This window comes from Bactrocera tryoni, chromosome 3 (assembly GCF_016617805.1).
Source record: "Bactrocera tryoni isolate S06 chromosome 3, CSIRO_BtryS06_freeze2, whole genome shotgun sequence".
Lineage (NCBI taxonomy): Eukaryota > Metazoa > Arthropoda > Insecta > Diptera > Tephritidae > Bactrocera > Bactrocera tryoni.
This window is the reverse complement of record NC_052501.1, coordinates 62,222,986-62,244,459: the sequence shown is the minus strand read 5'-3', so window position 1 is coordinate 62,244,459 and position 21,474 is coordinate 62,222,986. Positions and strand designations below refer to the sequence as shown.

Here is a 21,474-nt window from a genome sequence, read left to right as displayed (position 1 = left end):
CGCAGAAAATACTCGTTTTATGATAAGTCCTCTTCTCCGCAAAATTCAACTTCACAGTAAACTTGCTGGGATTTCTATTCAACGAAATCTCAACGTCAGTACTTCCTATATTGTTATCAAAAGCGCATGTAAATTGAGCTACAAATACCCATCGGTCAGTACTATAACCCCAATAATGATATAATAAAATAGAGCAGCTAAAATCGATTAAGTGATGCAATTGATTGGCGGTATGTAAATAAAAGTATAAGCAAACAAAACAAAGAAGAGAAACAGCAAATTAAAAGAGTGCAAGACAAGCGGAAAATGGAGCAATTAATTGAAAGCGAAAATAAGTTTCAATTCTACAACAACTGCAAGTGGCTCCATTATGCGTTCCCCAATGCGTACGGCATTTGTTTTGCTCTGAAAAATTTATGTAAACAAATCGGAACGCCTTTATTGCCTGCATTAGGAAAGAAGTGGGATAGAGAGGCGCAAAGGTAGTTTCTATTCAATTTCTTATTTTCGATTTTTTTCGAAATTAATTTTCTAATACTAACGCTTTCTTATATTTTTAATGCTTGAATTTTCATAAAATCTCGGCTGCTTTCGATTCGCATTGGCTGCATCTCGCTTTAAAGATTAACTTCGCTGCTGGAGCACGAGGGACGTTTATTAAGCATGCGTATTTGTAGAATATTAATGTAAATAGAAACTAGATCTTTCTGAATAGTAAATATTCATATCATAATTTAGCATTTGCTGTTGATAAATACCAAAAGTGACAGCTTGTAGGTCACTATAATTTGACAGGGGTAGACGATGCACCGTATTTACAGTAATTTTCAGAACTTTGTACAGCAAGGAGGTCGAAAATTGAATCTACGTGAAACAGGGTGTCGTTAACAACAGCTGGCTTTTAGTTGCACGTTTGTCGTTTTTTTCTTATTTTATACATACATATATGATGAATTCAGGGGTCTGGCTTAAAATATTAAAATATCTAAAATAAGTTGTTCAGAGATATGAAAAAAATGTGTCTGCTGTAAGGTGTCAACTTTGACAACTGTCAACGATCAGCTGTGTATGAATACAAGGCGGCATTTTCTTCTCAACTTTTCCACTAAAGTTTTTTTGGCTCAATATATTATTAGATACTTGTTTATAAATTTAAATTTTAGTTATATTTGATTTCTGTGCCCCGAGTGGAAACTTTATAAAACTAAAAAAATAAACATCCGATCTGCAGTACTTTTCGAACCACCCTCTAGCCTACCTACAAATTGACCAGCTCCTCATTTCTTTGACAACCATTCCAAGTGCTGAAACTTCACACAGTGATTGTCGCCGTATTCTACATTCTTTGCGCAACGGTGCGTGCGTAAAGAGTTTGTAAATATTGTTGTTGCATTAGAACACTTCTTTCTTAGCTGCAACTCTCGCGCGTCATTGAAAAAGCCTATACCAATGACTGCACGAACTGTCGACGATGCTGCGTGTGTGTAGTATTTATTTTTTAAAACTTATTTTTTGTTTACACTCGTTGTTTCCATTGACAGCTGTCAGCAGTTCTCGTTGCACTAGTGATCTTTCATCAATTTATGCTTTCGTGCTGGCTGTTTTTTTGGTTTCGTAGCCTTTTTTCAAACTTTGCCGCTTGTTTGTTCAATATGCTATTTTTGTTAGGTTTGCTGCCTCTCTTCTCTGAAAATACCTGTCAAAGTTTGTTTAATTCTTGTTGTTTCCATATAAATTACTTGTTATTCCATTGTTGACGCACGCAAAACCTTCGCCTCCGCGCTTTTTTAACTTTTTACTTTCATATTTACTTAACCATCCTTTGTTAATTTATGTCTTTCCACTTTCATGGCCACGCAATACCAAGTTTACCAGCGTGCGTTGAATTTGCAAATTAGTTTATGCCTCCTTGCTGCCCAAAGAGTTGCTCATTTACGGAAAGAGTAGTAATTGTTGGCGCTAGCGGTACTCGCATCATGTTGAATGCTCCTACTCACGCGTCTTTGACGTGACGAAATTAAAGTATAACAAACGAGCGGTTGAGTTAGCAAGTAATTAACTACGAAGTTTGTACAAAATCTTTGCAAATCGCGCCGAAGTGAAAGGCGCTGACTGGCATTTGCGCTTAACAGTGCACACGCACACAAGTAGAAGCGCTCAAAAAAGCTCACAATGCCTACAAATCTTTGAGAAACATCTAAGCAGACGCGCAGCTCGTAATAATGAGGGAGCGCCTCGTAATGCAAATGTTGTTGGCAGCGAAAAAGCTGAAAGAAAAGTTGGTAATTGAGTGGGAAAGGTCGGGAAGCAACGCCTTTTAAGTACTTGATAACGATAATAGAATGTGTGGGTTACAATTCCCATACGTTTTTTTTATTTTTAAACTGATTTAAATTCCCACAATCAACTAAACTATGTAAACCCTTTTAAGTGCATTTAAATGAAGTTGTTTATCTTTACTCCACTTTCCCAGCTTCGGGCTTTTGCAGAGCTAACATTAATACATATTAACAATAAACTCACAGTGGTACGAGCAATTTCACATGTGATCTTATGATTACTTAGTATAACATTTTTTTCTTTTCAAAACACATTCACTAGAAGTCTCTTTCTTATTATTTGTTGTTGTTTATCAGCAACCGTCAGGTCAAATTGTACCTTGCTGAAGAGCTGAAGAAGGCAATCTACAGAATAAATGTTAGAATAGTGTCGGTAATTAATTGATTTGTTGGGTATCAAACGAGGTGTTAAGTTGGACTAAGCTAATTGAAAAGTGGTTGATCAATATTATTACTGAGAACATACATATTAAACTGAAAACAGAAGAAGAAATAATCCAGGTAGAATGCAGCTGTCAGAGATAAAAGGAGAATTATCACTGTGAACCGTAAAAAATCCTTACGAAATCGTTGATCGTGAAACGAAGTTATTAATTTATTATGTATTATAGTGAATAAGTAAACTAGAAAATACAAAATAAGATTTAATGAGTTAACATTAGAGCGGGCTAAATAAAAATGTGCTACACAAATACAAAATTCAGCTTCGTTTGTGGTATGCTTTCTTTCTCATCGCACTTGACCAAACTTATTTTCGACGATTAGTGGATTAGTTTCTTCTGTATTCATTTTGCGTTCAGCGTATGTATGTGAAGCTCGTTTCTTCTTAAAATTATTTGGATGTTTTATGTTTAGAAAACCCCTAGAAATTAATGATCTTCCTAGATATTTTGTCAAATTTATATTTCCCGTTGTTCCTTTTCGACACATCTTGGATATTTCGTAAAATATTTTTATAAAACAACAAAAAATAAGTCAGAAAAAACCTTTAGTAGTTTGGGACACATTAGTGTTTTAAAAGTGGTGAGAAAATTCCCTAATATTCAAAATGATACATATTTATCCATCTGCCATGGTACATAGTACAAGGTCTGTCGCAAAAGAAACAGGACTGTTAAAAAAACAACAAAAAATTAATATTTTTCAAAAGTTATATTTTTTTATTCAAAGTAGTTTCCTTGTGCTTCGATACAGCGTTCAGCCCGGTCAATTAGCATTTCAAATGTTTAAGGTAATTTTTCGGAATGCTCTTGAGAATATCGGTCGTCGCCTTTTGGATAGAAATGTTCTGAAACCAGTGACCAAGTTTTCCAAATAGGTAAAAAAACACAGGGTGCCAGATCAGGCGAGTAGGGTGAGTGATTAATGGTTAATATGGAGTGTTTTGTCAAAAAATCAGTGACAAGCGTCGACCGATGACACGGCGCATAATCGTCCAACAGGCGCCAGGACCCTGCCTCACGGTATTGTGGTCGAGCACGACGAATGCGTGATAAAAGACGCTTCATAACACCAAGGTAAAACACAGCATTAATCGTTGGCCAGGTGGGACGAACTCTCGGTGTCGTAAAAACAAATCAGCATTGTCTTTATTTTTGACTTCTGAAGAGGACCGACTTCTGATCGTCACAGAGGTCCTCACGACCTTCTTGGAATCGCTTAAAACACTCATGCACATTACTGCGGGATATTCACTGATCACCATAAACTTTTTTCATCATTTGAAATGTTTCAGTAAACGTTTTCCCAAGTTTAAAACAAAATTTAATATTGCTCTTGCATTTTACGACCGATGACCAAAAGCTGCTGTCACTTTTTGACGATAACATCGATTGAAGTTATCCAATTGTCTTAAAATTTTTACGAAATGTCAACAAGAGATCGAACTTTTTATTTCATATACCCACCAATAGGTGGCGCCACCAGAAACAGTTATATTTAAAAAGTTCTGTTTCTTTTGCGACAGAACTTGTATAATTGAATTTATTTATTGTTCCAGTTGTTTATTGTATTCGAAAATTTTATATACGTTTTTATATAAAGTATTCGAAATCTGTGGCCTATACAAATTTCAATATGTTTATGATTATCATTACCGATTTTTTTTTGTGTAAAATCATATCTTATTACTTTGTTCAGTAATATGTTCTGAATAAAAATGTTGATTCAATTCTTTTAAATCTTTCACAATTTGCAGAGTCATTTGGACTATCTTCTGTGTTTGTTTTTAGATTTTTTGGCGATATACACCAGATTTACACCGCATTTAAAGGAGCAGTTATTACTGTATAATGAGTAATGAAGCTACATGGCGTATGAGCAATATCCTGTCGCCATAATTTAACTAGCGCTTAAAAGTATGCTAATCAAACAGGTGACCGCTTGCAATTGCACTAAAATCGCATACTAATGAATCACCAAATTTGAGGGAAAAATTTGCAAGCAAAAAAATAATTAAAATACGTTAATTGAAGAAAGGTGTTCTTATATATTAGTTAGTTTCTCACTATATATAGTATAATTTATTTTAATATATTTTCTAATAATTTCAATTCTAAAAAAGAAAATATTCCTCATAATCACTCCGTAACAGTATACATATATGGTACATATATACATATTTTCGTATATAAAAATTCATTTGCTTATAAACTTCCTTTAACAAATTACTATATATTAACCACTTAATTTGCAAATTTAAACACTTGTTAATCATTTCGACAAAAATTTGCTCACTAAATCATATGCGTATCACTCACTCAGCGTTTTTTTTTATTGTCTGTTTGTCTAAGTATGTTTATATTGAAATGTATAAAAATATTTCGCTTTGTGTGTGTATAGTACAAAACCTTAAGCATAGCCTTAAATAAATAAGTTAGAATTTGTTTAAAGAAATTTTTATTTCGACTAGATCCTAATGGAGTTAGAAACTACTTATGAATTTACAGTAAACTTTTGAGAGCTTTTCGTTCAGTTACTTCATGTGAAATATTATAAAATCTCATGTCCTCCACTGGGCAAAGGCCCGAAATTAATTTTACTGCTATTATTTACTTTTCTCGAAGAAAACTATGCTATGTGTTCAGAATGGAAGTGAATGAGCTAAAGATGCATATTTTTGTTTATCAAGCTGAAATAAAATTAATTTAAGTAAACATGACTTGAATATTGTAACCCCTTGTGCTTTTAGATTTAAAAAAATCGTTTTTTTATTTTTTGAAATAATATGAAATTTCTAAAATATTCTCTTACAATTTCAAGACAATCGCAATAAAAACATTTGGCCTTCAGGCTAGGTAGGTCGGTTACTTCAATCTTTGATCATATTTGACTCAAAACATCGTTTTCATCTAATAACTTATTTTCTGATTTTTCCTCTTTTATGCTGTTATCCGCCAGGAGACGGTTTGGCGCTGAATCCGAAAACCAACTGTCAAGGGCTGAATTTTCATAAATTCTTTATATAAATTCAAAAATTTTATTCAAATGTTGCTCTTTGATATTCTCAAAAGTTGTAATAAATTACTCATTTATTATATTAAAAATATTGGTGAAAATACCAAATGCATTTTTAAATCTACGGTAGCCTTAAATTAATTTTATTTTTAAAGTTAAAAATTTTGCTACTTTAATTATATTTTTAATTCTAAAATATTTAATTTTTTGAACAAAATTTTAAATTTTTATTTTTCATGTGAATTGTTTTTTATAAATAGATTTAAATATGCTGACTGAACATTTTTGTATTTTTAAAAAGAAAAAATATTTATTGTAAATTTTTTAAAACTGTAAGTTTTTTGATTCTAAATCTTTCGAATTTAGTGAAATTGTTTTGCAATTTTTTTTCTGTAATTTAAGCGTGAAATATTTTTTTGTTTTTAATTTTTTTTAAACTTAGACAGATCTTTTTATTTCACTAGGAAATGATGTTGAAACATTATTTTACTTCAAATATTCCTAAATTATTGCAAAATTACTGTACATTTTTATATTTCTAAAAAAAAGTATATTAAAACTTGATATTGGTATTCGTGGTATTTATTATAGGTTAAATTATAATAATTGACTAATTTATTGAATTTACTTCAATAATAATATTTTTATATAAATGTTAAAACATTTAGAAATCCACTCATTACACTCAACGGCCTGGCAGCATTGTGAGTGCGCGGGTGATTCCATAAATAAAAAAAAAGCTTAGTGGTGAATTCATGAACTCATGTGTGGTGAAATGAGTACTGAGTGAAACGAATTCGAGTAAAAGAGCATAAACGCAAATTAAAATATTTGTGTGGAGAGCAAAATATTTGCTGTGTAAATATGCACGCGCTTGTTCTGAAGCATGTACGACAGAATGATGGGCACAAAGAATAAAAAAATATATATAAAAATAACACTGTATGCTGACTGAACGTAAGTGACTGGAGCGTATTAAGTAACTAGTTGTGAGTAAGCTATTTGGTGCTTGCAAAGTCATGGAAAGGAAATGAGGTTCGGAATATAATTATCTTTTGGTTTTTTTTATTAGAACGCTTCTCAGTTGCATTAATTAAAATGTTTACACTGTGACTAGAGTTAAAAATTAGAAAAGATGGACAAATTATTGTTTTAGTTCGGCTCAAGCCCTCAATGAGTCACTTAATTGACAGATATTATAGCAGACTGTCTATATATTTTTTTAAATAATAGCATAGTGCAATAAAAATCGATATACTTAAAAAAACTAAAATGAAATTAAATCTCCAAAGTTTTCAAAATATATTTTTAAAATAATTTTTGCCGACAACTGAAATTTTATCTTTCTGCACATCTCATATAAAGCTGATTTTAAAACCTCCAACAACCAGTTCTAACAAATACACTAGTAGAAATCATAGTATTTTGCGCTGTTATTAGAAAATATATTCTTTTTTATTTCGTTCGGCATTCGTGAGTTATTGACAGTTGCGCACGCGTATAAACGCCTCCACAAATTGGCCATGAGTCGCTCAAATACAATATTTATCTGTTTTCAATGCAACAAAAACTCTCAAAACAACAACAAAAAATTACGTCGAAGTCATTAAGAAACCGATTTACATGCGAATTCCACTTGTTCATTTGCAAATTTTTTATAAATTACAGCACACATTTTGTTTTATAAGTGTATTAATAAATAATCAAAAATACACTTTTATGTAATTGTTAAATGTTTTTTACTACAAATTAGCAGTAAATTGGTTAAACGCATATATTTGGATAAAGTGTGAAGGTTCGACACAAGCACATTTAAAAATATTAAGTTGTTATTATTTATTTAAACATTTTTTACTATTTTAATTTTATAATTTTTTTGTGTGATTTTATGACTGAAATTTTTCCGTTATTTTTTTATGTTTTCTATATTTTTTTGGTAGTTTTTCTTCATTATTATTCGAGTTTTTACCGTTTTGTGCGCTTTCAAGCCTTCAACAGCTTCATTCTTTGAGTTCCAATGGCACTTGAACACTATTATATAAGTGTACTTCAGTAAGAAAGAAAACGCTTGTATTTTTGAAGGGGATTAATGATTAATTTTTATACACTTATGCCGAAATATGTTTATGTATACATATATAGTAATGATATGCCTTTGCACTATTAAATACTTCATTTCACGCGCTTTTTCTCTTTACTCCGTTTTCGCTTTTTCATTCATGCAGTGGAAACGCATGAAAACCTGTTCGACAGTCAGCTAACCTTGACTTTGAAACTGAATATTTGCCCCATTTACATACTTGAACGTATATACATGCATATGTACTCGTAGTATATATGCATATATGTACTTATGCACATGTTTGTTTAAGAAGACGTGTGCGAGAGATAAACCTAAATAATATTCTACCCACGTAAGAAAGGAAAATTGCATTTTTTAGGTAAGGTCAGGATAGGTTAACAAAAACAAGTAAGGAAGGGCTAAGTTCGGGTGTCACCGAACATTTTATACTCTCGCATGATAAAGTGATAATCGAGATTTCATTATACGTCATTTACATATTTTTCAAATACCGTATTTTTGTAAAGTTTTATTCCGCTATCATCATTGGTTCCTAATGTTTATACTCTTATTATTCAGAAAAGGCATCAGATGGAATTCAAAATAGCGTTATATTGGAAGAAGGCGTGGTTGTGAACCGATTTCACCCATATTTCGTACATGTTATCAGGGTGTTAAGAAAATATTATATACCGAATTTCATTGAAATCGGTGTAGTAGTTCCCGAGATATGGTTTTTGGTCCATAAGTGGGCGAGGCCACGCCCATTTTAAATTTTTAAAAAAAGCCTGAGGGCAGCTTCCTTCTGCCACTTCTTCCGTAAAATTTAGTGTTTCTGACGTTTTTTGTTAGTCGGTTAACGCACTTTTAGTGATTTTCAACATAACCTTTGTATGGGAGGTGGGCGTGGCTATTATCCGATTTCTTCCATTTTTGAACTGTATATGGAAATGCCCGAGAAAAACGGCTCTGTAGAGTTTGGTTGACATAGCTATAGTAGTTTCCGAGATATGTACAAAAAACTTAGTAGGGGGCGGGGCCACGCCCACTTTTCAAAAAAAAAGCGTCCAAATATGCCCCTCCCTAATGCGATCCTCTGTGCCAAATTTCACTTTAATATCTTTAGTTATGGCTTAGTTATGACACTTTATAGGTTTTCGGTTTCCGCCATCTTCGAACTTAACCTTCTTATGGAGCCAAGAAATACGTGTACCAAGTTTCATCATGATATCTCAATTTTTACTCAAGTGACTATACTCGTCACCCTGATCACTTTGGTATATATAACCCTATATCTGACTCTTTTAGTTTTAGGACTTACAAACAACCGTTATGTGAACAAAGCTATAATACTCTCCTTAGCAACATTGTTGCGAGAGTATAAAAAAAATACCGGGGGTGAAATAAATGATAAAATGGAAACAGGTTAGTTTAATGCTGTCGTAATCTCAACTGAGTGGATGAATTGCTTGTAGCCTCAATATAAGTATCTTCACATAGTACTTTACAGAACGCTTTAAAGTATGTAAATTAAGCAGACGACCACTGATTATCAGAATTGAACTTCGTTTGAATTTCAAAGGAAAGAAAGTTCTTACAACCAAGTTTAGGAACTTAGGGCTGTTAATTAAACCACTTTTAACCTTAAAAGAAATGAATATAAAAGAGAAAAAGTTATTTCTACTATTTGTTTTAGTTCCTAAAATTAAAAGAAGAATAAAATAATGTATAATGTATAAAGGTTAGGTTAGATGGTTGATACATCAGCGACCTTGTTGAGAGCGAAGATCACCCTAGACCTCCTACGACTTACGCTGAGAAGGGCTTTGCGACTGCGTAGCTGCTGGTTGACTAACGCTTGATGAGTTGGTTCGAAGCCCAATAGTCCTGTAGTGAACCACAAGATGCCAACGGTTCCCATTCCGCAGTTATTGATACTAAAGTAACTGTTCTAGCAAGCCTTACATTTTCATGCAATACCGCTGTGACCAGGCATCCAAACTGGTCAAATGATAAAATAAATTGATGCTAGAGGTAAGAAGTCTAAACAATCCTCCACCAGTCTTGAGCGCACAGTTGGCGAACTCAAGGCTAACATGCCTGCCTTATTCTCGGAGTGGATAGTCATCAGAGCATTAAATTTATTGCTACCTTTATTGCAACCACCTACGCTTGGAAGACGCTGTAGTGGTCAGGAAGGCTAGAGCTAATGAAGAGTTCCCGATTGTGTATTTCTTCACCAACCCTATCACTACTAGAGACAATCTCGGATAGGGTGGACTATATGTTAGAACGTGCTGTTTTAGAATGAAACTCTGACTCAGTGTTATATAATGTGTTGCTTTTGGGTTTTATTTAAACTTTGCACAAGATTTACGAATGATTTTTGAGGCACTTGTTAGTTTAACCCATATTTTTGACCAAATACAAGCTTGCTTTGATAACTAAATTAGATGATTGTCTTATTGCAACCCTGCGACTTCAAAATGCTATGTCTCTAACTATTTTCCTCTTCTATTCTTTCTTTCTCACAATGTTTCTTTTTCTCTCTGTTATTATTTTATCTCTGAACTAACACTATTTTATCAATAACTACTATAATATAATCACTTTTTAGTCCAATAAAAATTATTCTAAGGGTTTAGTAATTTTGAGAAAAATATATTTGCCTTACATATAATCCTTTACATACTTTTCTGTATCTCTTTTTTACATCATTGTAAACTAAGTGGCAAGAATCTTACATAAAACATCGTGCAGTATATCTAAAATTTATGAATATTATATAAGAACCTATGTCCAAATTGTAAGAATAGTATTATCTATACGAGAATTTCTGGTTAGAGTATTATAGGAACGGATATCCTTTATAATTATCATTTTTATATTATCTTCATAACATAGTATTACCATATATATACGTACATTAGAGCGGGTTTATTTTTTTTCATTAAATCGAATAGCCGGGAAATGTTCTAGGCATCATTATAAACAACTTTGCCTTTGATACTATTTACATCCACCGGTTTTGAGCCAGCGATTTTTAAGGAGAAGTTTAAAAATATCTGAACAATCGATTGTATGGAAGCTATGTGATATAGTTATCCGATCTGACTAATTCTGACAAATAATCCATATAATATCAAAATACAGCTACATCCCAGCTAAATTTCTTTCGGATATCACAAAAATTAACGAACAAATTTTTTATTCATTAAAAAATTCGTCTTAAAAAACTATGGCACGAATCAGGTTTTAGACCCATAATCTTTTAGCCAAAGTCGTTCAGCATCATCCGTAGAATATTTCCCGTATACGCGTTTATCCGTGTTTTGTTTTTGTCTGTAAATCAACCCGCTCTAATGTGCATATATATGTATGTAAATTGTATAGTTTTGTACAATGACTTAGAATTAAATTCATTGAAAGTAATTATAGTATTATAATAAGTAAGCCCTAATTGCGGTACAAAGTACATTTTTGTACAATAAATTTTCCCATAGAGTCAATGAAATCACTTAGTAATTGTAAATTATGGTGAGTAAGGTGTCTAGAATGCAAGAGTGCGAAAAAAGGAAGGTCAATATGACATAAATTACATAAAAATAAGTATTTTTGTTATTAAGTTATAAATTTATAAAAATATATTTTTAACACACTCTTTGTGGAAACTCGCTACAAACATTTTCTACTCTTTAACTCCAAGGTCAAACTAACATTTGCCAGCAATAAATCACTTGATAATTTATGATTATCATATCTTTTAATAATATTTTATTATATGATTAGTTTTTTCCATAGTTGCAATAAACAAAAGGGAGAAGAAGAGAAGTAGCACAATAAAATAAAATCATAAATACACAAATATTTCGTTTGCATACTAACGAGTTGACTTGTTTAGCTATACAATTTGCGCACATGCACAAGCATTTACATACATACATATGAATATACTTATGGAAGTATATGTATGTAAATAGATATTTTGGCATGCGACTTACCACGCTTGAATGCAAATATTTTCTAACGTTCGTCGCTCGTGTTTCGTGCGCTTAAACAGCGAGTTAGCACAATACTCTTGGTAACTTTTTTCTATTTGAGCAATCGATCGCTGCTGATCGTCTTATTGATCATTTATGACCCCAAACTTATATCGGTATATAATTGAGTTGGCAGTCTTGAGTGCCTTCTGTTGACATTTGAACGCAATATTGGGTGCGACAGGCAAATGGCAAACAAGTTTGAAAATATTTGCAAAAATCTGTTGATTTTTAATTTGCATTCAATGCGAAATATTTACTTAAGCTGTAGTTATTTTTTTATTTTAGCTGTGGAATTTATGTTTTAACCAATGTTTACATTATACTTACATATATGTACATATGTATTTGCATTATATCTTTGTGTTTCATAAAAAGTTTAATTTCAATGTCAAGGAATTTCGTTGCACTCTTCTAATAAATTTTATTTTGTTTTACCATATTTGACACCATTTAGTTCGAAAACTGAAGCATTTGTGTGAGTTTTGTTGTAGCCGGTTGTCAAATATGTAAATAATCCCTGGTGTGAGAATATAGAAATTTTGGGTTATGTTTGTAGTATAGAATTATTTTATTTTAGTAGTTACTTTATTTTATATAGTATAGAACTATTTTATTTTTCATTTCTCTGTGCGCTGTGTTTGAGTTTGGGTCAACTGAAGTCAATACAAGAGCGTGACGATTTGATGAAAGTTGGTGTTCGATTCATCGAACACTGTACTGCTTATTGAGATAGTTTAAAGGCTTGCTATTGTATCCCCATTTTATTATGCCAGTCTATGAGAGTTATATCATTCGTTTGTTCGATTCACCACTCTCTAAGGTTCTTTAAAGATCCACAATATATATCTATTAAAAGTATCTATAAGTTGATTGTAACGTAATTAGAAGTGATCTTAGAATTTTGAAGGGAATGAAATTTTTTCGATAGGGTGCTTTAAGCCAAACGTCTTTAAAGAAATTTGGTACCAATATGTTCCAACTTAATACTGTATAGACCTTTGAAAGTAACTAGAATCTGTTCATGTTTACATATTCGCAGTAAAGTTCTCATTCAATCGATGGATTTTAAGTTAAAACTCATTCATATTTAACTAGCAATGATTATTTATAAAACATACGAGTTTTTCTAAAATCCTGCAGTGCTCTGCTGTGTACTTTTGTTAAAAGACAGATACAGATTAACAAGGATATCGAAATTATCATGATGTTTGTAACGTTAGAAACCTTATAGTTATAAGCTACATATATTTATGATCAGCGTGAAGAGTTGAGTCGATTTAGCCATCTCCGTCTATCTGTTCGTCCGTCTGTCCATCTTGATATATGAGAACCACGCTCACAGTTTTAGAGATATCGATCTAAAATAGTGCACTCGTCCTTTTTTTACCAAGAAGCGTTATCGGACTACTATAGCATATAACTGGCATACAAACTGAATGATCAGAATAAAATGCTTGTATGGAAAGCTTTTGGATTTGACGTGATATGCTGAAGAAATTTGATAAGGATTGTTGTCTAATGCAATGATGCAATCTCCGATGAAATTAGTCAGATCGAGACACTAAAGCGTATAGCTGCCATACAAACTGACCGATCAAAGTTCTTTAAAGGAATATTGTGTATTTGGGAAGGGTCCTATAGCTTCGGAGCAACCGAATTTAACGTTAACGGGCGCAAGAATGTAAGGGAGCCATTTTGGCTAATTTTCGTATTTATAACTGAAAAGGTTGTTAAGGAAAAAAATGCTAGAAGGGGCGGAAAATTTGCCTAAAGCATTAAGTTTATTTACCGTGAAAAATAGTTTTGGTTAAGTTAACTAGAACTTAACTAACAGATGGCTGCTCACCAAACATTGAGAAAACGGCCTTAAGGTCAAAAGTAATCTTTTAATTACTTGTGTTTTCATCAAATCAGACATTGACATGTATTTTATAGGAAAATCTCCAGATTTCTTCAGACCTTAAATATCAAGTTTTGAATGAATATGTCGCACAACAAAAATAGGACTCTCATGGAAAAGCAAGCAGCTTCTAAAATTCAAGTTTACAGCCGCTATCAAATAATATCTGATCTTGACAGTTGAGTGAGTGAATCATTGAGTGGAAAGTTCTCTTAGTAGTCAAAATAACCAAATAGAGATCAAAAGAATATAACAACCCTTATAGAGATAAAATTTTTGTACAATTAAGAAGAAATCTTGTAAAATAATTAGTGCTACCACTTCTCAAGTAATAAATATTTTTAGTCTATTTTTGGTTTGCTACAGGAGAAAAATATCAAAACTTTGCTCAATATAGTCTGCGAATAGGTTAGATATTTTACTTCTGTTGCACATACAAATGTTTATTTACTCTCATTTATTGAAGATGCCAGATTTTTATTGATAATTTTTTGTGCAATTAACCATCGCTTACCAAAACGTATTTATTTTTAATATTCGTTATTTATTATTTTACAGAGAAAAGGAATTTTAGAAGCCAGTTAAGCGGTCTATTATATAAAAAAAATTTAAGGAGCTTAGAAGAAAATTATCATTCCTGTTTTCACTTCCGTAATTTGACTACAGTGTTTCGCTTATAAAACTAAAAAATTCTTAATAACGGCAATTATATGAATTGCTGTACTGAATATAAAACAATTATGGAACTTGTGCACGTCTAATGCGTTAGCAAACCATTAAAGGTATTTAAGATTATAAAAAAGAGAGGAAAATTAATTGATGAACCGCAACTTGGCCACCTAAAAATTAATATTCATATTTTTCAATATTTCCTTAGAATATTTTATGACATCAGTAAAATGTGCGCTTCCGGCCGGAGTGATTGCGCTCAAGCAACGAGTTATAAGAAGTAATTGTAATGCAATGAGTGATTGAGACGGTGTAAATCTTCACAATACAAGCGCTTTGAAAGTGGTACGTTTGTAAGCACTTGTCTACGCCACTAACGAACTAAAAAAAAAACAAGTGGCACCTGCTTGTACCCAAAACAAAAAAAATTGTCGGTTGTCATTGCAACGGCGCTGTCAATTCGTTTGCTGTCAAGTGGTATTTTGACATTTGTCTGCACTAAGAATTTCTAATGCCACAAGTATTTCTGCTATTTCCGTTTACATGGTGAGTGCTAGCATATATATGTATATATTTTTTAATATACTAAGCAGACTTTGTGCTTCTTCTTAGTACATGACATATATACATATCTACGTTCTTAATGTGCTCATTTACTCGCTGCATGCTAAATTAAGTCTCGCGCAATAATTACATTTTGAAAGTTGCGCTTAATTGTCTTGGCTTTTCACAATTAAATTGCCATTAATTACTTGTGCAGTTGATTTTGAAATTCGTCAGAGTTTACTTTTTTCTTATTCACTGCAATTGGCAATCTGTATTTGAAAAAATTCCATGTGTTTGCTGCCTGAACGCTTTCAATGTCAAAGCAATTAGTTGCAATTGGCAACTCTTTAAATCGCTCGCCATTTGTATGGCGAATGGCAGGAGAAAATATTATTAAATGAAGATAAAATACTTGATTCTAAAAGGAGGTCATCTCGAAAGAAATAATTAAAGAAAAGTCTAATTAGTTACATGTGAACGAGTTGTAAGCCATAATTTATGGGTTTATTGTGTGTGAGAAAAAGAATTTGCAGGCATTGATAGGCTCTCAGTAAAAAAGATCATTTATAATACTTTAAAATATCAGTTTATTAAAAATTATTTTAGAATAAGAAAAACCGTTAAACTCGGTTGCTGAATCGAAAAGTTTTCACGAATAACAAAGCATTTATACAAGAATTTTCGTTTAATCGGTATGTTTGTATTGCAGGTAGGTAGATAAGACCTATGCCTTCAGGTGGCTTATTGTCATACCCATCGAGACTTTTAACGAAGTTCATCAGTATGAAAAGTTGTATCGGTGCAACCTCCGAGACGTCAAGAAACCCTCATCCAATAGTTGCGATTCTTTTCTCATCAATAGCCTTACATTCGAAAAGAAGATGTTTTAAAGACTACTCCCTTTCTACAATAGTTGTTATATGGCGTTCCTTGTCTACTGTCATGGCTCCATATTAAACAACGACCTTCTAGTAATCCTACTAGAGTTTTTATATCAAATTTTAATAGTGGGGATGTGCGGCCAATATATATGTATATATATAACATATTTGTCGATTAAATATCAGCAAGTAGCCAGCGGCATATAAATTTCCTCGTTTCCGAAGTCTAATTGTAGTATAATGCCTGTTCTGGCGAGTTCATCTGTTTCACAGTTCCCAAGGATATCACAATGTCTTACAAGAGGTTCCAGCAGTTTTATCGTGAAACAGGCTGTCACAACCTCTAAGAGATCAAGGAATTCTTTCTTTAACTTCGATGAAACCCTGAGAGACCGTGGTGATTTCAAAGCCGCCGGATATCTGAATATATATATATGGAAATATATTCCTTGTTGTGGGCACACTCTTTTTCACAATAATAAGGCTTTCTTTAATTCCTGTGATCTCCACGTGGAAGACGCTGCAGTGGATGGAAGGTGATTTTGGTATCTAATTTTGCCGAAAAGAAACCACCTCCCACTCGATTTCCAGTTTGGACTCAATCGTATACCTGCAGATGTAGAGATTCAAATTTGTCGTATAAGTTACACTTATCCGTTGCCGATTCTTTATGTACATATGTAACTCATTTAACTATCTGAACTGTTAGTTAATAATCAACAAAGACTAACTTTCTTATTATCAGCTTTTACATTTTCTAGTTTATTTTTAAGTTTCCCTTTTTCAAAAATTAAATAAAATTCGACACATTCATTTGTTATCGACTTTTTTGTAACCCACTAACAATCTCAACTGAAAAGTCACATTAACAAACCATTTGCAGTCTTCTTTTCTAAGCCGTTCGTCTTTTCTACTTTAGCTGATCGTGAAACTTTGCCAAATGAACATAGAAAATGATAAAAATAATGCTAAGTATGCCCTTTCATTTTCCCATCTCATTTACCATAAATTGCTTGCGCATAAAAAAGTGAAAGCACACCCGAAAAATAAGTCAAATAAAATTATTATGCCACAGTCATTAAGCATATAGTTTTTTTGCATACGTAATTCATTGCCAAATCATGTCTAAAATTCAATTCCTCATTTTGCCGCCCTCTTTTTTAGCCGCTTATTTCTTTTTGCCAAATTGGTATAATCACTTGGCTCCGAACGTGACTGAAGTTCGTAATTGTAACTGTATGAATCCAAAATTTACATTTGTATGCTATTTCATGTGGAAAAAGTATTAACGGTGACAGCTTAGCCTGTAAATCGCTTTAAGTGTGTCACATTTCACCTGCCCATTAAAACCGTTAACAAGGTCAAATTATTGGGCATCTCTTTATCTCTGATTTTTACGATGAGTGAAACTATTCAACCAATAAGTTCAATTAAGTTTTGTGTGTGGAATCATAATTCTGGTGCCGAAACGTTCAGAATGTTGAAAAAGACCTTTGCTGACAATTGTTTGTCGCGAGCAAGTGTTTTTGATTAGGACCAATTATTAAAAGACGGTCCACTACGCCCATCAACATTAACTTATGCTCAAGCCGTCAATAAAATAAAGGAATTGGTGCTTGAGAACTGATGAATAAGACTTTGGGATCTCACTGGCATCATTGGAATATAGAAAGGATCAGTGAACACTATTTTGAAAGATCATTTGAGTCTAAAAAATCGTGAAAGCACGATTAATTCCGAAAACACTTTTTTTCGAAAAACAGCGTCGCGTTAACGTTTGTGAAACAATGCTTTCCTAATTCCAGGATGTCATGAGGTGAGCCGAAGTTGAAAAAACCACGTCAAAGCAGCTCAAAAATCAAGGTTATGTTAACAGTTTTTTCAGTGTTTTGGGGGCGTTTGAGTGAAGCTATTCGTAAAAAGAGTCTGGAATTAGGGGTCAAAAACTCTTGGCTTTTGTACCACGATGATGTTCCGTCGCATACTGCATTGATTCTTCGTAAGTTTTTCGCCCAATTTTCAACTAATAACGTGGCGCAACTCCGCATTTGCCTGACTTCTGTCTATTCAGCCAACTCAAACGATCACTCCGGGAAACCGTTTTGAGTCAACTGAAGACATTAAACGTGAATTGAAGGCTATTCCGGAAATTGACATTAACAACTTTCTCGAGGATTGGCAAAAATGTTGAGAGGAGCGACATTGATTTTGAGGAACAAATTAAGAATTTAAAATTAAGAACAAAATCTTACTATTTTTTGGTAATAGTAAAACTCTGTTCAATCTAGAATTCCAAAAAACTTAAATCAATATGCGTCTGAATTACATTTTTACACACTTTTTATTAGTTGAGATAAGGTAAAGCGGGTATTGTGTTGTCGAAAATTGAAAGCAATCGATCGACCATTCACAATTTAATATTTATTAATCATACTCATTAATGAAATTAGTTGAACTTGTCTAATAATTAATGTTGCTCACGCGCGTTGACCAATAAAAGCTTATATTATACATATGTATGTTTCTATATAAGCATTTTGCAACACACTTTAATTATTATTTTTTTTCTATTTGTTTCTCACATGTTTTTGCGTTCGTCACGCTTCTTATACGTAAATTCATATTGCGAATTTACAAATTTGCAAATTGATTGCTGTTTTCTGCGTTGACTTTTGACTGCCAAACTTCAAGTTGCTGGCTGATGTCATTCACTGAATAGCCATGAAAAGCAACAAAGGAAAGAAATTTTATTTATGTTCTTAATTTGTAAAAGTAATTTGGAATATTAGCGTTGATTTCGGTCTTACGCACACATATGAAAATGCATACATACATACATACACTCCCAGTGGAAGGGCAGAATTTACATTACTCTCGTTGCCTGCTTTACGGAAATTAGTTAATTAATAAATAAAGCGTTGATGTGAGGAAATGTTTGTTGTTTTTTGAAGCTGTGTTTGTTGTTTGCTTTTAGTTTGTTTGTTTACTTCCAATGTAAAAGGGGCGGAAGTAGACAAATTAAAGAAAGTGAACGCTTATGTGCCTTCAAGCTATTCGAAGTGATTAACACAAATAATGTGAGAAATCTAACTTCATTTTTAAAAATAGTAATTATTATTCAACATTTAATATTATTAAAAAATGTTTGTTTATATAAATTTTGTTTGTAGTTTTCGGTAAAAAATATATATTTTTTAATTGAATTTGAGTGATACTCAGTTTAAAATTTATTTTTGAGTTACGATTTATTTTTTTCGGTAAATTTATTTTCAAAACTAATTTTTTCTGTTATATTAAAATGTTTGTTAATTATAATAATTTTTAAGTCCAACTTTATTTTTTTAAACTGAAAATAACATGGATTTTAAAATTTATTTTTAAACTAAACTTTGTTTATGGATTGAAAATTACTTTTAAAGTTCATATTAATTTAAATAAATTGCGTTGAATTTGCTTTAAGGGGTCAGTAGGGTAATCTTTTTTAAAATTTTTTTTTTTTGCATTTTCTGTTCCCTTATACCCTTAGAATTAATGTAGAAACCCACTTTACCATTGGAAGGTTTCGAAAAAGGCCCAAAAATAATAATACCGCTCGACGTTCGCAGCGCTCGGAGTGCCTCACCTCAAACTTTAAACGCGTTTTTCTCAAAACACACTTTTTTAAACTGGCGGACATGATTCCGGCCGAACTACTCAACCCATCTGCTTAATTTTGTTTTTTTTTATATTTACAAAACGCCTGGCTATCGTTCCTACTAGATTCATCATTTTTTTTTAAATTTACTGACAATGTTATGACAAAATTTATGTAAAAACACATGGGGAAAAATTTAAAAAAAAACGTTAATTACTTTTTTATTTATCAACATTTTTTCATGATTCTAGTAGGGACGACAACCATTTACGTACTTTTTAAGAATAAATTGGGTTTCTGTGTTTCAGATGATCCAAACATGAGAAATCGTGTCTGTGTCCACCAGTGAAAAAACACATCTCATTCATCCAGCCATTTCTCCGACAGATGTCATCAAAAAATTCCGAGAAAATTTGTTTATACACTCCAGACATGCCTCCATTGTAGAATAAAAATTTCTATGAAAAAAAAAATGTCAAAAAAACAGGCCAGATTACCCTACTGACCTCTTAATTTTGAAATAATTAAATGACTTTTTTAATAAAGCTCCTTTAAAAACAATTTGTTTAGTAAACATTATTATTCTTTTATTGGAATTCAGTTTAAATTATTTTTTTTATAAATGAACAATATTTTTATATCTATTTACTTATTTCAAACAATTTTTTAAAATAAAATTTAAATATTTTATAATCGAAATTAAAAATCATTATAAAAATTAATATTTATTTAATGAAATTATATTTTTAACTTTCTTTAAAATTCAGCATGTTTGCTAAAGAAAATTTGAATATTTTATAAAATTAGAATGTATGTATATGGATATTTAAAATTAAAATATATTTTTTAAATAAAAAGTAATTGCTTTAATTTTAAAATAATTATAATGCAGTTTTTTAAATGTAACTTTTAATAAGTACGAATATGTATTCTTATATTTATTAAAATTTTGTTTAAATTATTTAGTTTTTGACTTGAAGCTTATTTATGAGTGAAATATTTATATTAATAACTTATTTAATAAAATTTTGTTTTTAATTATCCATAATTGCTGGACTTAACTCAAATTTAAAAAACATATTTTAGATTTATTTCAAATTTTATAAATTAAATATTTTTGAACTAAAATCAACTTTAAAGAAGAAACTTTTCTTTCAAAAAAATTTTTGTAAATAAAATTAGTTTTTAAAGTTAAAATTCATGTTTATTTAGAAAAAAATTATTTTCGAAGAAAAAGTATTATTAAAAAAAAATAAATAAATTGTAAAAATAAAAGTTAATTGTTTGCTATATTAAAACTTTTTTTTTATAAAAAAATTGTACTTTTTACCTAAAATATTAAAAAAATAATATTTATTTTTATATTGAAAATTCAGTTGTAAATTGAAACTTAGTTTAAGTAGAAGTACTTTTATTAAAAAAAATAAATTTTAAAAGTAAAAATATTTTTATTTTAATTACTACTTATTTTTAATCTAACTATGTGCTTTGTCAAAATTTGTTTTTTAAATAAAAACTTATATTGTTTATTTTAAAAGATTTTTAAAAAATACTTTTATTTTGCATTAAAAATATTTATGTATAATGAAACTTATTTTTAAATTAATATTATTTTAGGCATGTAATTTTGTTTCAAATTTAAATAGTTTTTAATATTGAAATGTTTAAAATAAATTAAAATTCTTAACTAATTTTTTTCTATATAAAATATTGTTTTTTAAATTCAAATGTATTTTCCTTATTTAAAATGATTTTTAAGATTAAAAGTTATATTAAATTAAAATTTTATGTTTTCAATTTTTTTTAAGATTTAAATTTATATTTAAGGTAATTTTTTTTTTTAATTTTAAGTTTTTAATTTTTGTTTTATTTAATTCATTTTCTTTAATCTTTTCCCTTAAAAGTTCAGCAAAAATTGCTAAACTAATTTTTCAGGATTAAACA

At 31.0% G+C, this 21,474-nt stretch overlaps 1 protein-coding gene across 3 annotated transcripts in view; it reads right to left on the bottom strand.

Annotated features, from left to right (window-relative positions):
* LOC120770016 (homeobox protein 5) overlaps positions 1–21,474 on the bottom strand; it is a 95,616-nt gene that overhangs the window by 33,556 nt on the left and 40,586 nt on the right. The gene's annotated exons all lie outside the window — the stretch shown is intronic.